This window comes from Cheilinus undulatus, linkage group 2 (genome assembly GCF_018320785.1).
Source record: "Cheilinus undulatus linkage group 2, ASM1832078v1, whole genome shotgun sequence".
In the NCBI taxonomy this organism is placed as follows: domain Eukaryota; kingdom Metazoa; phylum Chordata; class Actinopteri; order Labriformes; family Labridae; genus Cheilinus; species Cheilinus undulatus.
The window spans coordinates 29971848-29995223 of NC_054866.1; the positions used below are offsets into that span (position 1 = coordinate 29971848).

The 23376-nt window shown below is 39.8% G+C and overlaps 1 long non-coding RNA gene across 1 annotated transcript; it reads left to right on the forward strand.

Moving 5' to 3' along the window:
- The first annotated feature begins 1182 nt into the window (after positions 1-1182).
- LOC121518067 lies at positions 1183-2376 on the forward strand. Its single transcript, XR_005992619.1, has 3 exons — positions 1183-1247; positions 1723-1809; positions 2315-2376. It is a non-coding gene; the product is annotated as an uncharacterized LOC121518067 (long non-coding RNA).
- The last annotated feature ends 21000 nt before the right edge of the window (positions 2377-23376 follow it).

Below are 23376 nucleotides of genomic sequence, written 5' to 3' on the forward strand. Positions count from 1 at the left end.
ACTAGTCAGTGTAAATATGCCAGATTATAGCCAATGAATAATTTCCATCTCTCATTGCTGGCAGATGTTGTTTAAAAAGCAGAATTAAATCATAAGCAAGAAAGCAAACAATTTAAAAACCCTATTTGAAAAATACAATTGCGGGACAGCAGAAATAAACATGTACAATCTTATAATGAGCATAACACATCAATAATTCAATATTCAGTAATACACTATATTGCCAAAAGTATTCACTCACCCATCTAAATAATTGAAATCAGGTGTTCAATCACTTCCATGGCCACAGGTGTATAAAATCAAGCACCTAGGCATGCAGACTGTTTCTATAAACATTTGTGAAAGACTGGGTCGCTCTCAGGAGCTCAGTGAATTCCAGCGTGGTACTGTGATAGGATGCCACCAGTGCAACAAGTCCAGTTGTGAAATTTCCTCACTCCTAAATGTTCCACAGTCAACTGTTAGTGGTATTGTAACAAAGTGGAAGTGATTGGGAACAACAGCAACTCAGCCACGAAAATGACGAAGCAGGGTCAGAGGATGCTGAGGCGCATAGTGCGCAGAGGTTGTCAACTTTCTGCAGAGCCAATCGCTACAGACCTCCAAACTTCATGTGGCCTTCAGATTAGCTCAAGAACAGTGCGTAGAGAGCTGCATGGGTTTCCATGGCCGAGCAGCTGCATCCAAGCCATACATAACCAAGTGCAATGCAAAGTGTTGGATGCAGTGGTGTAAAGCATGCCGCCACTGGACTCTAGAGCAGTGGAGACGCGTTCTCTGGAGTGACGAATCGCGCTTCTCCATCTGGCAATCTGATGGACGAGTCTAGGTTTGTCAGTTACCAGGAGAACGGCAGCACTTGAGTTGGGGGGATGAAGGGGGATGGCATCCTCCCTGAAATAAAAATGGTCAAAATCATCCCCCTTCTAAAACGGTCATCCCCCCCTTTCCATCCCTTGAGCCATTTATATCAATGAATATGGAAATATTACTACAATTATAACATTGGAAAAATTACCCCCACGTCAACATTTAGGGGGCTTTGCGCATATTTATTAAAATACTCTGGGTGAGGAGGCACACTTGAATATGACACGTTTTTTTTTCTTTTCTTTTTTTTAAATGACGTCAGTAAGCGGCGTAGCAACACAGGTGACACTGTTGTGATTTCAGCATCATGGCCAAGCGACATGGACAGCTCGATCTGAGGGACTTTGGATTTAAGAGGGCAAAAAGTAGCGTTTTAGGTAAGTCAAGTGTCAGAAATATCCGTCATTATTTTTTATAGACCTACCATGATGTCACCAAAGTCAATCTCTGGACATAGCAATAACAACACAGCTAATGATGTTAGGTTGGAATTTACGTTTTGCTCTCTTTCTAATGCTAGCTAGCAAACTTGGGTTAGGCTTCTCAATAGGCTAATGTTAGTTTTGATTTAATCAGCCTGGGCTGAGAAGAGTTAACGTTCGTTTGTCTGGGATTCTTCAGGCAACAAAAACAAGTGAAGAATTTTGACATTAAGGCAAGTAAACGTCGCTATCATTAATATTGAAAGGAGGAATTAGATACTGTTGCCATGAGAGTATAATCAGAGGCATTGGAATGAACATTATTAGTATGTGCTTACCTTTATACAGTCTCTCAAAATCTGGTGACTGCTTTGGGAGTAGATCTAACCTAATCATAATCTGTATTTGGCCACTGCTGTTTTCTCCATAGATGACAGCCAGTACAATGCGACAGCAGAACATGGTGCTGGTGCAACAAGGGGAGCTGGAGGGGACCCAGAGGCTGAGAGAATTGAAGGTTTGATAACTATTAATTTTAAGATAATTCAACTCTTTCCCTGCAAGCATGTTCTTTAAAAGTTGCCAGCCAGTGCAAGCAATTTTGAAATTTCTAGGAGTCTCTGAAGACTCCCACAGTAGTTTGTTATAAAATATTTTAACAGTGATATTAAAAGTAAGTTGAGAAACTCTATTTTCATCCCAAAAGCTGTTTTATTTTATATGTAGTTGTTTTTTGAATGTTGGGCATTTTCATGAAAATATGTAGTTTTCTAAATATCTAAGAGCAAGTTGTTGTGCTTTTAATAATTTGTAAAACATATTTAAGGTGCTGTCAATGATTTTTTTTGTTAAAATCCTGATAGCAACAACATTACAGCGTTTTGTCAGTAACATGTAAACATTTGTCTGTTTGGACACTGAGCTTGGTGACTATCCTTTTATTTTAACCAAATAAGATAACTTACAACACCTGACTGTCTGCTCACTCTAATGAAACCATAATATCATTCTTTTCTTCATAGAGGATAACCGTGGACAGGAAGCAGGACGGCACACAGGAGAGCCAAGAGTTGGAGAAGGAACAGGTTTGATAATTCTTTTTTTTAAGTATGTTTTGGGCTTTTTGACTTTAATTGATAGGATGGTTTGAGAGAGACAGGAAAAGGGGAGGCAGAGAGAGAGGGAATGACATGCAGCAAAGGGCCACCAGATTCTGGATCAATACAGCTCATTTTATCAGTGTACATGAGGCAAATTAGTTTTTTTATCATAGATCTTTTGTTTGTCTTTGTCAGCCCAGGGACTGACTCCAATTCTGAGGTGCCTTGGTCAAGGTCAATGACAGGAGTATCTGACATGTAACATCCATACCATGCATGTTGTTTTAGGATAATATAATAATTATCTTTGTGCTTTAACAACAATAAAAAGGGTACACAGTTGGTTTCCCACCATGTGCACTGTCTTAAGCACAAAATATCTGTCCCAAACAATAAAATCCACCGTCCCCCCTATTGTTTTTTTTACAACTTGACTACTGGAGAACGGTACTTGTCTGGCTGTATTGTGCCAATCGTAAATTTTAGTGGAGGGGGGATTATGGTGGGGCGTTGTTTTTCAGGAGCTGGGCTTGGCCCCTTAGTTCCAGTTAAAGGAACTCTGAATGCTTCCACATACCAAGAGATTTTGGACAACTCCATGCTCCCAACTTTGTGGGAACAGTTTGGGGATGGCCCCTTCCTGTTCCAACGTGACTGTGCACCATTGCACAAAGCAAGGTCCATAAAGACATGAATGAGAGAGTTTGGTGAGGCTGGCCTGCACAGAGTCCTGACCTCAACCTGCTAGAACACCTTTGGGATGAATTAGAGCAGAGACTGAGAGCCAGGCCTTCTCGTCCAACATCAGTGTGTGACCTCACAAATGTGCTTCTAGAAGAATGGTCAAAAATTCCCATAAACACACTCCTAAACCTTGTGGAAAGCCTTCCCAGAAGAGTTAAAGCTGTTATAGCTGTAAAGGGTGGACCAACATCATATTAAACCCTATGGATTAAGAATGGGATGTCACCTAAGTTCATATGTGAGTCAGTGCAGGTATGTGAAAACTTCTGGCAATATAGTGCATGTAGTGCAGTTCATAGAAGCAGCATTGCACAGAAAATGCAGCATAAAATAATGTTCTTTGATGGTTTGAAGACTGGACTCATATCATCAAAAGGAGGATGAAAAGTCAATTTAGCTGCAATTTTTAATGCATTATATGTTGAAAATGCATTTAAAAAATGCATTAAAAAATTGGTTGTGGAGTGATGAGATATGTGATCTCTTATTGATTGGTGTGGAAAAACTACTTTTATTAATATTTAAATAAAAGCCCAAATAAATCTACACAAAAAGATGTTAGCACCACATTTGAGTCTTGTTTTTACATCTCTTTATCTGTTCTTTACTGGCACACCAACACAGGTGGGGATGACTTCTCAGCACTCACCTCAATACTTCTTTCAGCAGATTTCCTTGAGGAAATTACAAGACTCACATTTGATACCCAGAAGACAGAAGTCATAACAGACTGAGGAGGAGTGGAAAGAAAAGAAAAAGTTTAGGTATGTGTGTGCTATCAGAAAGTACAAATAAAGGCGTGTGTGCAGGGATTTATTATTGAAATTACATCAGATGGGATGAATTTGGCCTCTGCAGGCCCCACTCTGTTAACAACATTAGACACACACTTACACTCCCAATTGCTCCCCCATTTCCTCCTTCTCTCCATCTCTCCTCTGCTCCTGATCTGTCCAGCCTGCTCACGCTTCCTCTTCTTAATGAATCATGAAGTTTGACTTGTTCTCCTTAATAAACAGTTCTTTGCGGAGAGTGAGTGGAAAGCGCAGAGTTTGTTTTCCTTTAATTAGCTGGGCAGGTTCTCTGCGCACGGGGCTGAAGTGAGCGAGTGGGCCAAAGCCCATCGAGCAGCATCCCACACTGAGGAAACAGCGAGGAGAGGTGGCCCCCAAACAGCCAGGTGGCCACAAGACGAATGGGTGCGGGCACAGACAGAGACGGGGCAGGAAACATAGAGGCATGGTTCTGCGAAGTGAGTAACAATGCTAGGAAATGTCCTGGAGAAAAAAAAAAACAGCCGCCAGTGGTGAAAGAAGGAGGGAAAGAACAAGCAGAAGTGAGGAAAGGAGAGAAAAAGGCAGGCAAATGTAGAAGAAAGGAGTTACAGAGGCAAGAATGTGATGAAAAGAGCATTGAGAACAGTAGTAAGGTACTATTTTCAGTCAAATAGCTAAAATACTCTAATCTGATCCCATATCCCATAACAAACAGAATACTATTATAATACATATAAATCTTAGGTAATGCTAATTTGATGTTAATGTTACATTTCTTAGAAAAATAAAACATACATTCAATAGCATAATTTGGGGATTAATGACACCTTGTAAAACAAGTCAAAAGTCATAGGAATACAGACACATTTAATGGATTTGCCAAAATATGTACCTCAATACTTGTTTTTAAACAGCAAAGGACATTTCAGGCTTCTCTTCAATATCGGTACTTGAAGAAGAGGCTTATGGACATGGGGTGGCAAAAAACTTGTCTTGTTTAAAGTGAGAGTGTAAAAGCAAGGTGAGCAAACGCACATGACTTAAGTCTTCACAAGAACTCGAACACTGCACAAAAAAAATCAGAAATTGTATTTTTAGCCCACTAAGATGATACGTATCATATCATGAGTGGAGTGTATCTTGGCATTTTTGCCAGTAATTCATCATGGCGAGGGCTTGAAGTAATCCAAAATTTTATGTTGACTAGTTTTTGTGAGGTTTGAACATTTGATTAAGACAGTGTTACCCAAAAAGTAAACTTCTAAGTCATTCCACAACTCCTTTATTTTTACTCTCCTCTACTAAAGAAATAAGTTTAAAATGTGAGCTGATAGTTGAAGTTTCAAATTAGAAAGTTAACATTAGAGATCCACAGTGCTGGGTCTTTGCTGATATCCGATATGCCAACATTTACAAAATAATATTAGCCAATACGATATTGATACCAATATTTAGATTTAGTTCATACCTCAAACTTCAGTCCTTACAACAATTTCAAGTTTGAGGTTAAAAAATTAACATATTTCAGTCCTTGAATACACTTGAAAGTGTAAGAAATAATAATGAATAAAGACAGAAATTTCAGCTGGCGTACGTCTGTTGGTTTAGCCTAGTCGCTTCTGTAGCTAGTATCTGCTGATGCCCATATTGCTGATAATATTGTGCATCCCTATTTAAAAGCAGAAATAATTTCATGTATGTTCCTGCAGAGTTTTGTTTGTAGATTGTTCCCTCTTTCTCAAAGCCAAACATTTGCATTAAAGCATCTATGGGGAGTTTTGACAGGCTGTAAAATAAACTGTAAGTAATAATGTTGCCTTTTCATGCCCTACACATGCCAAAGGAACCCCCCAGCAAGACAAAGGTTCCCTGATAGGGATGCATTTGACACTTTAAAACATCCGTTCATAACTGGTGGGCTGTGTTGCCATTCTCAGACAAATCTTTGTCCAAAATTGTCAAAAAGTTTATTAATTGCTTTTAAAATATATTTATATATATTGGAAATACAAATAACCAAAGTTAATGGGACAGATCCCTTTTATTGTATTTTGATTTACAGACCTCCTGGTCCAGCAGGTCAGTTTTTATCAGAGTGTACTGACTTCTTAACCACTACCATCAAGCTGGACAGAATTCTTCTAGCTGGGGATTTTAACTTGCACATAGATGATGATACGAATTCTGAAGCCTCTGAATTTCTTAATATTACAGACTCTTTTAACCTTAAACAACATGTCACAGGTCCCACTCATATAAAAGGCCACACCTTGGACTTGATTTGTTCCCTGGGGATAGATATTGATCATGTTCGTTGTGAAGATTTTCTAATCAGTGATCATAAAAGTATTTTCTTTGATCTTCATTTACCTATTTATCTTTCCCATGTTAAAAGAACATTTTGCTCCCATATTCTGACATCTGATACAGCTGACCAGTTTGCGGCTAACTTTGGTTGGGACTCTAATTCACATTCTAATGATACTGACTTTTTAATGCAATCTTTTAATGCTCATTGCACCACTTTATTAGATAAAGTGGCACCTTTAAAGTTGAAATCTAAAACCACCTCAAAGTACTCACCCTGGATATCAGAATCCATACGCTGCCTGAGGCAGCAATGTCGTAGGTCTGAACAGCTTTGGAAATCCACTGGGCTAGAGGTACATCGCCTTTATCTTAAAGATCTGAGCCATTCTTTTAACTTGGCAGTACAGGAAGCAAGAACTGCTTACTTTTGTAGCTTGATTGCTGCCACAAGAAGACATCCAAAAGTGTGATTTGTCACAGTCAATAATATTGTTTCACCACAGCCACCTACCTTACCATGACAGCAGACGACTGCAAAAAGTTTCTTTCTTTCTTTGTTGATAAACTAAAATCTCTTAGATCAAACCTCCAGCATAACCATCACCCACCTAGTGCTAGTTCACCATCTTCCTCCATTGTCATGGACTCTTTTCCCTTTATCAGCTTAGAAGACTTGACGGCCTTAATAAGGAAAACCAAGCTGTCTAGAGGCCCCTTAGATGTTCTCCCACCCTCTTTGTTCCTAAAGCTTTTACCCACCATCGGTCCTGCTGTGTTATCCATCGTAAACTCATCATTGTCCTCTGGCTGTGTCCCCACCTACTTTAAACATGCCATGATCCAAACAATTTTAAAGAAACCTAATTTAGATCCAGGTTTACCTGTGAATTATAGGCCCATTTTCAAACTGCCTTTTATGTCAAAAATACTGGAGAGGTGGTGGCCAACCACCTCACTGCTGTGTTGGAGAGTAATAATATCTTTGACAAGTTCCAGTCAGGTTTTCAGAAGTGACACTCCACTGAGACAGCTCTCATGAGGGTCTCCAATGATATTTTAATGTCTGCTGATGGAGGTGACTGCTCAGTGTTGGTCCTCCCTAGCTCTGCGTTTGACATGGTTGACCATATACTCATTAAGACTCCGTGAGATTAGGAGGAAATATCAGGTATAGCCTTGGATTGGTTTTCTTCCTATCTATCTGACAGGACTTTGACTGTATCTGTCGGGGAGCACTTGTCTGGCCCCTCTCCTTTATCCTGTGGTGTCCCTCAGGGCCCGGTCCTGGGACCTTTACTGTTTTCTCTCTATCTGCTTTCCCTAGGACAGATCATACAATGTTTTAATTTTTCTTATCATCTTTATGCAGATGATATACAGCTTCACTTGTCCTTCAAACCTAGTGAGGCCTTTAGGTTGTCCAGGCTCCTTGACTGCCTTAATGCCACAAAGAACTGGACCACAGCCAACTATCTACAACTAAATGACAGTAAAACAGAAGCTCTTATTATTGCTAAAGACATACATGTTTCTACAATCATGCAACACATTGGACCCCTCACACCAACAGTACACTCTAACATTTGTAATCTTGGTGTTATCTTTGATCCATCACTTTCACTTGACCTCCATATAAAGCAGCTAACGAGATCTTGCTTCTATCATTTAAGAAATATCAGCAAACTCAGAACATTTGTTACACCCACTGAACTTGAAATGATCACTCACGCTATCATCTCATCCCGTATTGACTACTGTAACAGCCTCTTCACCTCACTCAGTATGTCCGCCATAAACCGGTTACAGTCAATTCAGAATGCTGCTGCTCGCGTAATCACCAGGTCAAATAAATGGTCTCACATCACTCCCATACTAAAATCTCTACACTGGCTTCCTATTGCTTACAGGATTAGATTTAAAATTCTCACCTTCACTTTTACAGCACTCCATGGTCAGGCCCCTGAATACTTAACAGAACTCATTCACCCGTACCTGCCAACCTGTTTACTAAGATCCAACTCACTTAACCTGCTGTCTGTACCAAAGACAAATTTTAAACACGTGGTGACAGAGCTTTTGAGGCCTTAGCACCAAAACTCTGGAGCTCCCTGCCCATGTCAATCCGTTTTTCTGACTCAGTTGAATCTTTAAAAAAAATAGTTAAAAACATACATGTTCAGACAGGCTTATGAATAATACTATGCACCTTGTCATTGTACTGTAAATGACTTTTTATTCAGTCACCAGTAATTGTTTCTGGTCAGCGTTTTTAATATTGTTTGTTTCTGTTTCGTGTGTGTGCTTCGTTTGATGTAAAGCACTTTGTGACCGCTGTCTCCTGGACATCCGTCAAGTCTGCAGTCTTCCCCATGATTGTGTAGCCTACTGACCCAGACTGAGAGACCATTTGAAGGCTCAGGAAACCTTTGCAGGTGTTTTGAGTGAATTATCTGATTAGGGTGTGACACCATGACTTTTCAATATTGAACTTTTTCACAATATTCTAATTTTCTGAGACACTGAATTTTGGGTTTTCTTATCTGTAAGCCAAAATCATCCACATTTCAAGAAATAAAGGCTTGAAATGTTTCACTCTATGTGTAATGAGTCTATATAATATATGGGTTTCACTTTCTAAAATGAGTGAAAAAAAATATTGAACTTTTTCATGATATTCTAATTTTTTGAGATGTACCTGTATGTGGAAGTGTTCCTTGAGTGTCTACTTGAGGCTTGATACAAAACCCCCAGAATTTACATTAACACCCATGTTAAAGAAGCAATGGTTCAATGTTTAAATGTCCTGTTCTCAGTTCATTAGATTATACTAATGCTAATAGTTACGGGCAAAGGTGACATGGGCTTATCTCAGCTCAGCCTCTATTTCTGTTACTTCTACCTACAGAAATTGATAAATTATGGCACTGAGAGTACGTTCATGTCTTGTACAGTCTATGACTATCTACAATGGTGAACTTTGACCCTACAGCTCAACAGTTTACTGAAAAACTACGACATAACAAATGTGATTTACTTTACCATAGCGAAATAAGTTGTAATAGGGTCACTGTTGTTTTTGTTTTGCCGTTACGGCTCATAACGGCCGGAAAGGTGCTGTCAAGTGTGTCCTTTCACTGCACTATACATGCTAAGCTAAAAACAACGGCTATAAAAATCCAGAAGAATTAAATAAAAACACTTCCCAGATTTTTTCTGTACGTAAATGGATGGAAAACACTGTAGCGTCGTTTAATTTTGACCAGGGTATGACGTACTTCTGTATACTGGAAACCAGCTAAACCGGGCCAAGCATGCTACACAATAACGTCCAACTGGCAGTCATACTGCATACTACTGTCGAACACAGTATGACTGCCAGTTCACAATACATACTGCATACTGCGTTTGGCAGAAGTATGCAGTAGGCCAATTCGAAAACAGCCACAATCTCACACACGCACACACTCATACACACAGGTGCTGCAGATTTAAGCTGAGCAGAGGCCCACTCTACCTGAACCCCTCCTCCTCTCTGATCTCACCTGGCCTCTTTCCCTTTCAGTGAGAAATCTGTTTATGTTAACCTATTTACAAATTACCGATATTTACAATTAATAACCACATTGCAAAAGACTATTAATCAATACAGAAAAGTCAAAGTAACTAAATAACCCCAAAAATTGTAAACTAAAGGCAAATACAACTAAATAAACTTCCCTCCCTCCTCCTCTCTCTCTTTCCTGATCAAACCTAGCCTAACAAGGTGATTGGCAGCTGCTGTGGCCTGTTTACTGCATTCCTGTGTGCACTCCATGAAGACACGCCCCACAGGAAGTAGACCTCAAAGACAGGAAGCATTAGGAGGGTTTACAAAATAAAATAACATTCTGCATTAATTAATGAACCTGACAGTCTCTGCAGTTTAGTGTGACCTTTATCACCTTAGTGAGGGGGGTGCTTTCCAGCTCCCTTACAAAGATATCTTTCTAAATCTTCTGCCTTGTGTTTTATTTTGATTTGTATTAAAATATGTAGTTGTATAAGAAGCCTTTTATAGATTTCAAAGAGTGTGATCAAGCCAGCATTCCCTTTAAGTCTTTAAGGTTTCTTGTTTGCTTTTTAGCCTAGTTAGTGGGCACCCTTCGTACAGATGCTACAGTCCTTGTCACACTGCTGCAGGTTTGACTCCCAATCCTGATGGTTCTTGGTGCATGAAATTCCCTCCTTCTCTCTCCACCCTTTTTCTGTCACTCCTTATCTGTCCTGTCCAACAAAGGCTGCAAAAAAGTCTTTTTCCGTATGCAGAATTTTATGATGATGCATTAACAGTTGTGTGTTCATACATGAATGCATAAAATCAAAGTAAGATGTTGAGTGTCGACATGCTCAGCATGGTTTAATGATGAATCTTGATTGTTGCTGCCGCATGCAAACAAAGGGGAATAATAATCTGTTTATTCCAGGCTCTTTGCAATTTGTTATACTTAAGTATGACTATAATCTGATCAGAGTAAACCTCAGAGCAGCATTATTATTTTGACTGCATGTCTCATTCTGTGTCTGTGTGTGTTTACACCTTTGAGCTGCTGTGGGATCACAGGTATTAGACTCTCATCAAAGCGAACCTTTGTAGAGTCAATATCAGAGGCTTCACCTCAGTGTCTGACCTTTCCAGCCTGTCCCCCTTCTAAAAGACCCCCCTTCCCTTCCTATCCAGTGCGCACTCTTACACACTCACATACACACACGCCCTACCTGCTCCCCCTCGATCAATCTTCCCCCGGTCACTACGGCAGCAAAGCACAAAGCCAATCACATCAACACGGTTTGGATGCCACAGTCACGCTCTGACGAAATGTCACTCGAGAGGCTATGTCAGGAGACCTCAGCCCTGTTAAGTGTGTGTGTTTGTGTGTGAGGGAGCGACAGCAGAGGAACTTGTTGCACACGAACAGAGGAGCACATATAGATTGGGATTTTTTTGTGTGTAGCCGTAGCAACAAAGTTAAGATTCACTTCCTCTCTGATCCTTTAACTCCTTCATGAAGAGATGATTGACCAGCCTTATTAGCTGGTGGTATTTGTGCAACTTTTGTGTTGAATAGCTGCAGAATTAGGCTTTGTCTCCTGAGTCTACAAAGATTATGCCTATGCAGTACCTTTCAATAAAAGGGCAGCAGTTGATGGTTTGGTAAAAAGCTAGTCCACTAAGAGTAACAAAGCACAAAAAAGCGATGATATACTATCATTAATCTTTCACGAAAACCAATTTACATCCCGCAGACTCAGGTCTTACCCTGAATCATTACGCTTCACATGCACTAATTAAACAATGACTGATCTTATTTTTTTACACAGTATAACACAAAAAAGGACTCTGGCCAATCAGATGCAGGATGGAGCCTGGCCAATGCTGTGTACTGTATACTATTACCTTACCTGGGTTACAGTGCCTTTCCGTGTGAAGTTGGATGCCAAGACGAGGCTTCAGAGCCCATCTGAGTCTCACGTCCTACAGACAGCCGTCTGCGTTCTCCTGCCAAGCTCACCTGGGCTGCTTCACCTGCATCGGTGACCCAGTGGTGCAGTGCAGCTCTGAATGTGTAGAGCTGTTGGCTGAATCAAAGAAAAGGGGTGTGTAACACTGGTATGTAAAAAAAAAAAGGTTAGTGAGGAGCAGTATGTACACTCACAGATTGAGAGGAGCTCAAAAAGCGGAGCCAAATGGTGGTTCTTTGGCGAGCTTTTGGTGTAGCTCTGAACCTCTTTTCCTGTAGAAACATATAGTGTTTTTATCACTTCAGAGAACTGTCTAACATCAAAATAAGTCTCCAAAATTGGTATTTGGAGGAGACAAGTGTGACCGAACCTTATAAAAAAAAAAAAGCATTTAATGTTGTTGAGTACTTGCCCACATTCGGAGCTTTTAAAATGTTAAAACTGGGATAGTTGGCGTAACGTGGCTTAATGTACTTCCAGTAAACCAAATAGATGAGGTCATTTGAAAATAGAGGATCATTACCCAGATAAGTAAAATCTGTTTCTGTAATACACAACCAAAGTAAACAGAAAATTATTCAACCAATTAATCAATTTTTATTTGTATAATGCAAGCTTATAAAGAATGACTTCTCAAGACATTTTACAAAAGAGACCAAACTCTAACAGGCAGAAACCTCAAGCAGAACCAGTCTAAGCTGACTACTGAGACTGCAAAAGTTTTCAAAGTGGATGAAACACCAACAGATTAAATATCACTATTTACCCTTGGAGATGGAAGACTATATGTTGAGTAACAGATGAGAAATCTCTGACATGCAGTATTTTGGAAATGACTTTGTCTTTGATTATCATTCAAGTAGAAAGCAAACTCCTTCACTCTGTCTAAACCATACAAATATAATGGCAACAATTTACTGAATTGTATTTATGCAGTTTGGACACTGTGCATTTTTTGACGGGTTTATTCCTCTCCTGAGGATATGACCTATGAAATGTGATTTTTTTTTTTTTTTTGTATGTTCCCTACTGCACTCTTTGCAGTTTTATGAGCAGCGCGTACCATAAGGTGAGGGAGATTTATAAAATTGTCCAGCATTTGCTGTCTTAGTGGATCAAAAGTGACCCAGGGGTGCTGTGATCATCATTAAAGCAAAAATAGTGAGCAATTTCTGGTAAATTTGACAATAAAACAAGCAGTAAGTTCATGTAAAAGGAGCACATATGTATAAAAACACATTTTTATGATGTTGGGTAATGTTAGTTATAAAGCTGTACCACAGAATTGGATGATAAACCTTATAAAAGAGGCAACCCAAACAAGATCATTTTTGACCAACAAGGACAAGAAGCATCCTCTGATCACAACTATCAAATGATCAAAAATGCTTTTAAATATTCTGGCACAAGGAATAATCTCAGGTAAATAAGCTATATTGGCCATTAATTTAAAGAGTTGAAATGAAGTTGAAAATGATGCAACACAGAAATGTGTAACACTGTGCTAATGTACTTTAAATACAGTGTGTCAAGACATCAGGATCACAATACCAAAATCAGAACATTTTGATTTAAGCAGATGGATAGACTTGAGTCAAATCTAAGCTTAATTTTCCTACAGGGAAATGTTATTATCTGAAGTTACAGCAACCTTTTAGATAGCTACTGTAGCGATGTTGCAGTGGACCTACTTCAGTGGTAGCAGTGTGTTCTCTTTTGACAGTATTCACCAGCATTCTTTTGTAAAAAGATACTCAAATGTCATTGCTTGTCTTTTGAAATGTTTCACCTGACTTATTGTTGATTAAATAGCGTACTGCAACTATCCTCCTTGAGTGCAGAAGTACAGGATGTTAAAGGAAGCAAGGAGCTGCAGAAAAACATTATAAGAACAATGTAAGAGGCTGAATTTTTTTACATGGAGCTTCTCCTTCAAATAGTTCCTTTATGTGCAAGTGGACACCTGTCTCCTGTGTGGATGGTGATTATATATGTGTGGGGAAACACTGGGATAACATGCAGTAAAGTGCAGAGTTGAAACTGGGCTGTCCATTTCAAGGACTTTAGCATCTGAACATGGGATTTGCGACATAACTGGCTATCTAACATCCTGACTGAACAAATACTTTGGCACGTGTGGTTACTTTTGCATCAAAAAACCAGTAGGCCAATCACCCTTCTTATTTTGCTTTACTCTCTTTATATTTTGGGGGCTTTTTATACCTTTATTTGACAGACAGTACAGGTGATTGAGTTGGAAATTGGGTAGAGAGAGAGAGAGGGGGGACTGACATGCAGGAAAGGAGCCACAGATCAGATTCAAACCCAGGCCACCTGCTTTAAAGACTGTAGTCTGTAAAATAATCATGAGGCACCTGACAAGCTGATCACGCCTAAAAATACCTAAAAGCACAGTCTTTTCTTCATTATGGTTTGTGTTATAAAACAGAGATTGGACGAGCTAAACTGATGACATATTTTCAGCTTTTATGCAGTAACAAATCTGTGAAAAAGGATTTGCGTCAACAAAATTCATAAAAAAATAATTTCACGTGAAACTGATATGGAATTTGAAAACAGCACAACAGTCAATCTCTAACACTTAATGAAGAGAGTGTAATATGTGTGGTGACGAGTTTGTTGTTAAATAGAGAGAGCTGCGCTCACAATTGGTTTGTTTGAAAATAGCTCTGAGGACTATGGGATCAATTCTAGCTGGCAGCACCTACGTTTCAGACATCACAAACATTTGCATTGTTTGATTGTGGATAAACCGAGTAGAGACATAAGAGTATTAGCCCTAAGGTTCGCCCAGCGCTTTGTGCTGTTTTTAAAAGATATATTTATTTATTTAGGGCAAAGGGGGGTTATATTTAGAGAGATTGATATTCTCTATTTACAGAATGAATTCTATTAACCAAACAAGGGGTCACTGGCTCTGGCTAGCATGTTGGGGCTAAGGGAGTGTCTGGAGTTGAACAATATCCGCCTAACCTCTGCTTTAACCCCACATATGAGCACTATTGATTCATTCACTTTGAAGAGGTCCTTGAAATTGTTTCGATGAGGAACTATTGTGGCAGTCTATTGGGGCATCCGAGGCACCGGTCCAAATGAGAATGTCTCCAAGCTGGAGACCGATAGACAGAGGAAATCACAAAGGCTGCAGAAAAAAGACAGACAGGCAGACAAAAAATGAAAAAGGGAGAAAAAGAGTAAAGAGCTATAAAAAAAATGGCGAACTCCTTGTTTCAGAAACAATGACTCTCCTGCAGATAGAAAGCGATGCTTGAGCTGTTGCAATATCCATGTCTCTGACAGAACTCAGGGCGTATCAGGCTTATTGCATTACCCGAAAAAAAGGGAAAGGGTAGAAATAATCAAAAATGCATCAGAAATAATGCACTTTTCAGACTCTATCCATCATTGTTTCGGCACCCTCAATCCTTTACGAGAAGTGAGTGAGCTGAGGGAGGGGGGTGAGGCGCTCGCTCCTGCTCCAACCGCCAAAGAGGAGGATGGGTAATTAAATTGTGTGTCGCTCTCTAAGAACTAAAATGAATGAAATAGATGAATGCTATTGCATTATGCCACAATCGTGACCTGCAGAAAACTAATGGCAGAATAATAGTTTTAGGTACTGGCTCTATTTCTCTGATGCAGACAGCCGCTTGAGTGAATATGCAACCGTACTTGCAGTCTAAACAGTTTGTCCTCCACCTTGACTGTGTAATGGTCTGTCTGCCTGTCTGTCTATCCACCTTTCTCATCCAGGCTTTCACACTCACATCAACCCATTTAAAGGCCAACATGGAGTCCAAAGTAGCTTAACTGATTTAAGGTTGTTGTTTTTTTTTTTGTTTCTGAAGCAACAGCCGAAAAGCAGCCGTCTTTTTTTTTTTTCTCTATTCAGCATGCCTCCCAGAGACGGGGGCCTTTGCTTTGTAGTTTGTTGACTGTAAAGAGCGGGGAAAATTGTCCTGAAATCCTGAGCAAAAAGGAGTGTAAATAAAAGATCAAACCAGGCCTGTGAGCAGAACCAGCGGCCTGGTACTCAGCGCAATAACTCACCACGCGTCACCACGTATTAGCTTGACGGCACCTTCAGCCCGGGTTGGAGAGAGGTAGCCAGCTTTTTTTCTCCGCTCGCTCTGTGGCACTGTAAATCACCTGACACATGCAGCCAGCTTATTTAAGTTTTTAAAGTTGGGGTTTATGAACAAAGATGGAAGAATTAAAGAATGTGGAGGTGCTTTCTATGAATAAGTAGTGAAAGAAAGTCATAATAATATAAAGCAAATATGAGTTTTGATGCTGCAAGTGCTGCAAAAATCTCCCCTCCTGTGATGACTCAAATGCACAACATTGATTTTAAAGGAAGAAAACATGCATGATACTCTGTTGTCCTGATGTGGCACCCGGCCAGAAGATGGCAGCACCCAGCTATGCTTTGGCCCTCTGATCTCCATTGTGTCCGGCGCTCTGCTCATGGATCTGCTGAGTCCAATGATGGATAGAGATGTTTCGTGTCTTGAGTTTGCTGCACACAGTGTAGGTCACCGGGGCTGATTTGTAGGGCCCTGGTCCTTACCGCTCTCTGCTCTCTGCATTAAAAAAAAAACAAAACAAAAAAAACATGCTGAACCAGTTAACCACCGCATTCCTGGACTGGCCCACGAATCAACAGCTGATCAACAGAATGGCTCATGACACATCCTGGCAGAGAGTGCTAAACATAACTTAACAAATAGCTGTCTGGGGAAATGAATGAGGAGATGCCAGCCTTCGAGTCTCTGAAAAAAAAGTAGACAAATAAAACACAAGCCCTTCTTTTTTTTTTAAATGACTGCTCAAACTTCACAATAGCCTTGAAGTAAAAGTTGTCGTCCTATTGTTAGATATAGACAGGCGAGGTTTATTTCTGTTTGTATATGCTGGAGGGGGTTGTAGCTGTGCTCCTGTTGGCCTTGTTATTTGATTTCCTCCTTTACAAAGGCCACAGTCAGAGCTCATGTCAAAAGAATGCGCGCAATAACAAAACAAGCTTGACTGATAAATACCCTGTTTTCTGTGCATGTGTGTTTAAATGTGTGTGCGTGTATCTTCAGGGCTGTGCTGTTAGTGATCTTCCTAGAGTGCGTCTGACAGAAACTGGCTTAAAAAGACAAAACAAAGCAGCTTGAGACTTTTCCAACCCTCTAATGATGTTTAATGATACCTATCAGTGATGGGATACACACATACACCCATCAAACCCCTCCAGGAGCAGCAGCACCTTGCCGACTGTGGAATTACAGGCAGGCGATAATCAGGTCAGCCCGCAGGTCCTTTGGGAGTGAGGTGTTCATAAACATTCCTGCTGCTCTTTTGTGTTACTTCCTGCGGTAAAACAGCAAGGCGCTACCAGTCGAGCCGACACAGGCTAGCTAGCGTCTCAGCTCGCCCCTGGGTGCACCATCCCCGTCTCACTCACACAGACGTACACACACTTTCTCTGGGATGTTAAAACACACTCAGGCTTCATGTAGACATATCATCAGAATATTAACCACCTTATTAGCATAAAAAACCCTCCCAGTCATCTGAATCTGATTTGACATTTGGCATTGAAATCAGTACCTCGACTTAAAATAATATCTAACAGCATTATACATTTCTTTTAAAGACCCAGCTACTGTGTATGTGTGCGTGCTTGCATGTGTGTGATATTACTTGAGGTTGATACTCAGAGCCAACTACCTCCTCCTCCTCCATGTACGAACCTTCTACAAACAAAGACCAAAAGAACACAAAGGCGTGGGTTCAGTGCATGCCTTGTTTTGTTTTGTGTGTTTTTTTTTCAAGGATGTCAGCCTCTGCTTTTCAAAGATTTGACTCTTGCTCTGCAGTCAAACAAAAAAAAAAAAAACCTTTTGGTAAATTGATTAGGCTCTACAAACTTTTCAGGTTTTTTGCTGCAACTCAATGTGGAAAAAGTTCAATATTCCACTCGCTCGCTCTGGAAAAAGTTCACATATTCATCTTTCTGTCTCTCTTTTTCTCCCGTCAGTGACCCGGGGCCTTCTGTTGGAGAAGGTGCAAAAAGGGGGCTTTTTCTACAGTGGTCTTTACTGTTGAGGAAGAGAGGAGATGCCTGTGTGACAGCTTGGCTGTGTGTTCTATCTCAGGAATTTCACTTTTTTGAAACTTGTTGGTGATGTACATTTAGGACCATATCATTCTGGAGGATTGGTTCACAAGGAAAAAATAGGTGTTTGTTCCTGGTTTGGCTTGTGAGTTTTCTCCAGCCGTGGTCTGGAGCCCTTTAAGCCCACCTCTCCTTTCTCTTTAAGTCACATCACTTATATGTACTTTGAAGTTTTACACAGTCACTCAACCTGCCAGGTCTCCATCTTCAGTCATACATTTTTAAACATGTTTGAAACCTACCTGTATGGAAGGACTAAAGTGGAGAAGGAGGAAAAGAGCTACGATGACAAAAAAATGATGCCACATTTGGTTTTTATTTTAAGCATATTTTTCTTCTTTTTTTTTTGCCTCTTTGTGGTGGCATTCTTCTTAGATTACATTTCTCAAAAAGCTTCTGGCATGTAGGGCTGCACGTTGAGCTTATTATAATTATCATAACACTTTTTATCTGCTTAAAGTCCAATATTTTTTCCTTTTATCTCTTTTTTTTTTTTGGCCTCTACCAACTCTTGGGGCAAGTTTTCTTACAGAATAGGTAGAAATAAGCTTTTTAGTCATTCAATCATCAAAAAGCATCAAACAGGCTAAAAAGCCAGAGTGCAAATGGCAAATCTAGAACCAAGTAATGTAATTACTTAACTTGCAAAATGCTGAATATTGATTTTATAAAGAAATAAGACTGAAGCCAATATCTTGCCTATAAAAATCCCCCCGCCCCCCGATTTTCTAACTCAGTCATGGTCAATATCATTTGGCTTTTTTGACAAAAAAAACCCTCTTTAATGTCAAAGTGAAAGTACTTCTACACAGTGACATCAATTAAAGAAAACTATGTTATGTAAAATGAGTGACTGCATAAATATTCACTCCCTTTAAACAGACTGACCTGATTCAACAGAGGTCCAGCCAACTGGTGCCAGTAGTATCAAATGTCTCTTCACAAATAGTGAAATGCAGTGAAGAGACAGTGAAGTGCAGTGAATGTGTCTGAGGTGATTGTTTTATAAATTAAAGTATAAAGGTCCATTCATCATTGATCAGTATTCCTGGCTACCATTACACCATGAAGACAAAAGAACACTTCAAGCAACTCAGAAAAAGGCTGTTGAAAATTACAAGTCAGGGGATGGATACCAAAAAATTCCAAGGCACTGAACATCCCCTGGTGTTCAGTTAAGTCCAACATCAAGAAATGGAAGGAATATGGCACATGTGTAAATCTGCCTAGATTCGGACATTCTCCCAACTGAGTGCAAGAAAGAGACTAGTGAGAGAGGTCACCAAGACACCTACAAACACTCTGAAGGAGTTACAAGCTTCAGCAGCTGAGATGGGAGATACTTCTTGACCATGCAAAGTTTTATGGCAAAATGGCAAAGAGAAAGCCACTGTTGAAGAAAACTCAGATTCATTCTCAACTAGTGTTCACCAAAAGGCATGTGGGAGACTACGTGGTTCCTGGAGGACAGTCTTATTCACTGCAAGAGAACTATGGCTTGAAAGCAGATTATTTACCAGCAAGACAATGACCTGAAACATAAAGCGAAACTTACATGGAAATGGTTTAAAGACAACAAGGTGAATGTTCTGGAGTGGCCGAGTCAAAGCCTCAATCCAGTAGAGAATTTGTGGCTGGACTTGAAAAGGGCTATTCACACCCAAACCCTGCACAACCAGACAGAGCTTGAGCAGTTTTGCAATGAAGAATAAAGAGTAAAATTGCAGTGTGCAGATATGCAAGTCTGATTGAGACCTATCCACATAGACATAGGGCTGTGATATTTATGCAGTCACTCATTTTACCTTACATATTTTTGTTTAATTCACATTACTTTGTAGAAATCTGCCAATAGTGCCATTTGCTGGTTAAAAAGAGTTTGCGTCATATTTTGTCTGTTTAAATTTAAAACATCAGCCCTTACTTGTATCGCAAGATACTGAGACATCTTTTCTTGAAACAGTGTTTTTTTGATAAAATGGTGAAAAACCTATGGTGGATATGAGAAAATGCAGTTTTTTTTACATTCAAGGACTGAAAATCCTATTTGAAGCTGAAACTATCAATATTTTGTAAAAAACAATTGCAATAAATGTATAACATACTACTGACATCGTTACATATTTTGTTTCTTAAAACTAGACTCATCCTACTTATAGGTAGGAAAAAAGGACAATGGACAACCAGACCATAAAAATGTCTTAAGAAATGCCGTCATCTGTATCTGCTGTTCACAATGCTATTTAAAAAAGTGAATTATACTGCTCATTACTGTATTTTTGTCTTACATCCTGTCCTCTGTCCAACCTGCTTTCTTTGTCCTGATTGACCTGTCCCTTCCCACAGCATATCCAAATACTGTCCAGACCTTGAGAGCGGCTCAGCTCCCGGTCTGGGCCCTCCTCACTGTCAACATGTCTGCAGTAAAGCTATGTAAACAGCTCAGCCACAGCACAGGGCCCACTGTCAGAGGCTGATTACCCCTAAACAGCACAAATTTGTATGGAAATATGAAATAGATCACAAGTGACGAGCGCTGTTCGGAGGGCTGGAGTGGGTTTAGCTGCTGTGGCCGGTTTGGAGGGTCAGGTTTAATGCATCATAATAAACAAAGCAGGCCGGCTTTGTTTGTTGTGTGCACCAGACTACACAGGGAATATTTTGTCTTGTGATTATTTTTTACAGTGATGTTGAAAGAGAACATATACTAAGACTGAATTTAGAAGAGGTGATGAGAAGACAAGTTTTCAGTCACTGTGCTGATCTAAAAGAAGCATTACTACAACTATCAAATCCTCTAACAAAACTATCGGTCCAGCATTTTACTGTTAGAATATTATAATCACCTAAATATACTTCAAGCAAGAAATATAAAGGGCTGATTTTACACAATGGTCCCTTTAAGTATTACAGTATAATCTGTTCTTTTATTGCATCACTCTTATTAAGAACATCACAGTCCTCATTATCTTAATGATCATTAGAATCAAAAAGAACTGAAGCTTTAAAAAAATCTACAAACTTTAAGTCATAGTTTAGCTCAAATCTGCTTTAACAAAAAGAGACAGCACACTGTTTAATTAGTATAAAAATGTTGGCAACATTTTTACACATTAATTGTGTCCTGAAAGCCAGAGTTTGCCTGCGACTTTTGTTAGATAAAGACAAGAAATCACCCAATATTGGGTGCTGAGGTCTTCTTTTTTGTTGGCTTGGCATCAAGACAGGAGTCAAATGTCATTTGAACTTTACACGTACTGTATCCAACTTTGGATTTATTGTTGGATCCCTCAGATGACAAAACCTGTCAGTGTTTCTGATCATGATACACCTTGCTATTTTATATACTTCTTGACATTTTATGTGCTATTGACCCTATTCATATGGCCTTTTTGTAATAATGTTTTGTGGTAACATAAGTTGTCAGTTACAGTGAAAGAAAAATCAACCCTACTTGTTGAAAAATATTTGAAGAGTACTGTGCAAAGTAGAAATGTTCAGGTTAAGCACAGGTTTCTGGAGCCCCTAAAGAGATATGGACTAAAAAACAGCCGTTTCTGAAAAGTACCAAAAACTTGCCTGTGCTTACAAGAAAATGTCTTGTGCCTATGAGAAACTTTCTTCATGCTCATGAGAACATTTTGTATGCCAACCTGAGATTCTTTAAGGTTTTTGTTGCTCAGGCAGAAGACCATCCAGCTCATCCTATGAGCAGAACGTTTGAGGGGTTATTCAGACAATGCATCATCAGGGAATAATGAACCATTTTAGGTATTAAGACACTGACTACACTCACATATGTAGATCCACACTTTACATTAACAGTACATAATTAGTAAAGGCCTGATATCAGAACTTACTAGCCCCCATCTTATGCAAACAACCTCTTAAACATAATTTCTATGACTGTCTTAGCCATGAGTGCCGAGGCTATCACAGTCTCTTGAACAGTAATAATTAATCATAAAAATGCTTTTCAATGACACAATGATATACAATTTTGTAGATAAGTCTTGTGGGGTACTTGTTAGATTGAAATGACTATTCAATTCAAGATGACAAGTTGCGAGGGAGTCGTGATGTATCCCTTGTGAACGAGATGATTCAAAGAGCTGGGCTCGCTGTAAATGATGAGAAATTTGTAGATCCATGCATTTTGGGATGCCATGGATGCTGTCATCGAATCTGTGTCTGTAAATGGTGAGCACATGGAAGTTGTGGAGCAGCTCACCTACCTTGGCAGCGTAATCCATCGATCAGCTGACTGCAAGGCTGAGATCAATCGCAGACTTGGCCTTGCACATGGGGCGATGGGTTCACTGAGCAAGACAGTGTCTCATTCCTGGTATCTGGGCATGCAGACGAAAGTCTTTACTACTTTACTCTTGTGAGGCCTGGATGCTGACTGATGGCTAGAGATGAAGCCTAGACACCTTTGTGACAGCATCTCTACAGCGCATCTTTGGGCATTGTTGGCAGGACAGTGTGTCTAGTACTAATGTGCTAAGGAAAGCGAGGATGGGAAGGGTCAGCTGCCTGATACAAGAACGACAGTTACACTTCTATGGGCACCTAGTACACTTTCCCGGGCCTGATCCAGCTCATACTGGGTGCCCAGGACCCGGTGGGCTGGTTCAGACACTGGGGGCTGCCGAGTGTGCCTTGGAGGGGGCAGCTGGGAGGATATCTGGAGAGATGGGGCATGGGCATGGACGATGGCCATCAGGAGGTCAGAGCAGTACAGGACCAAGGTTGAGGCGGCAAAGTGCCAAACTTTTTCATGATTTTATGATTAATCATAGAAATTCTGAGATGAATTATGACTAAAATTTTTAATCATTTGAGGGACCCAATTTACATCTTTCAAGGCAACAATTTAGTGGGTCTTGTCTTCAGGCAGACCTGATGATGAATACCAACTTCTGTTTTAGGGCCAGTTTCTTTTGTTTCCCATTTTTGTTGTTGTTTTAAAAGATATAAAAATTGAAATGGTACCAAATGAAGAGCTATTTGGAAACCGGAAGATAGATTCCTATTACAGAGCTGAGCCAAATAATCCATATCTCCAAAAAAACCCACAACTCCCATTACTCACGCCTGGAAGTACAAAAAAAGCCATACTTTTTTTGTTAACCTGTGGAATATAACATCAGTTGATACCAGTAGGGTTGTAACTCTCCTTTGCTGTATATTGATATGTTTTTGTTGATTAATTAACCAATTGGATTGATAGAAAGTCACAACATTGATCCACACATCACATTTCAGCTAGACTTTTATTTTGGAATTCCTCTCACAAGCCCGCTGACGGTTTCCACTCATCTGTATGTCGAGTTAAAGAGGATACCCATTCCTCTCTCAGCCGTGTGGACATATTTCAGACATAGACTACTGCAGGGTAAGCCTCTCACTTTATTTACCTGCCATGTCTGCATTTTTATACGTAAACCAACACCTTATGAGATACT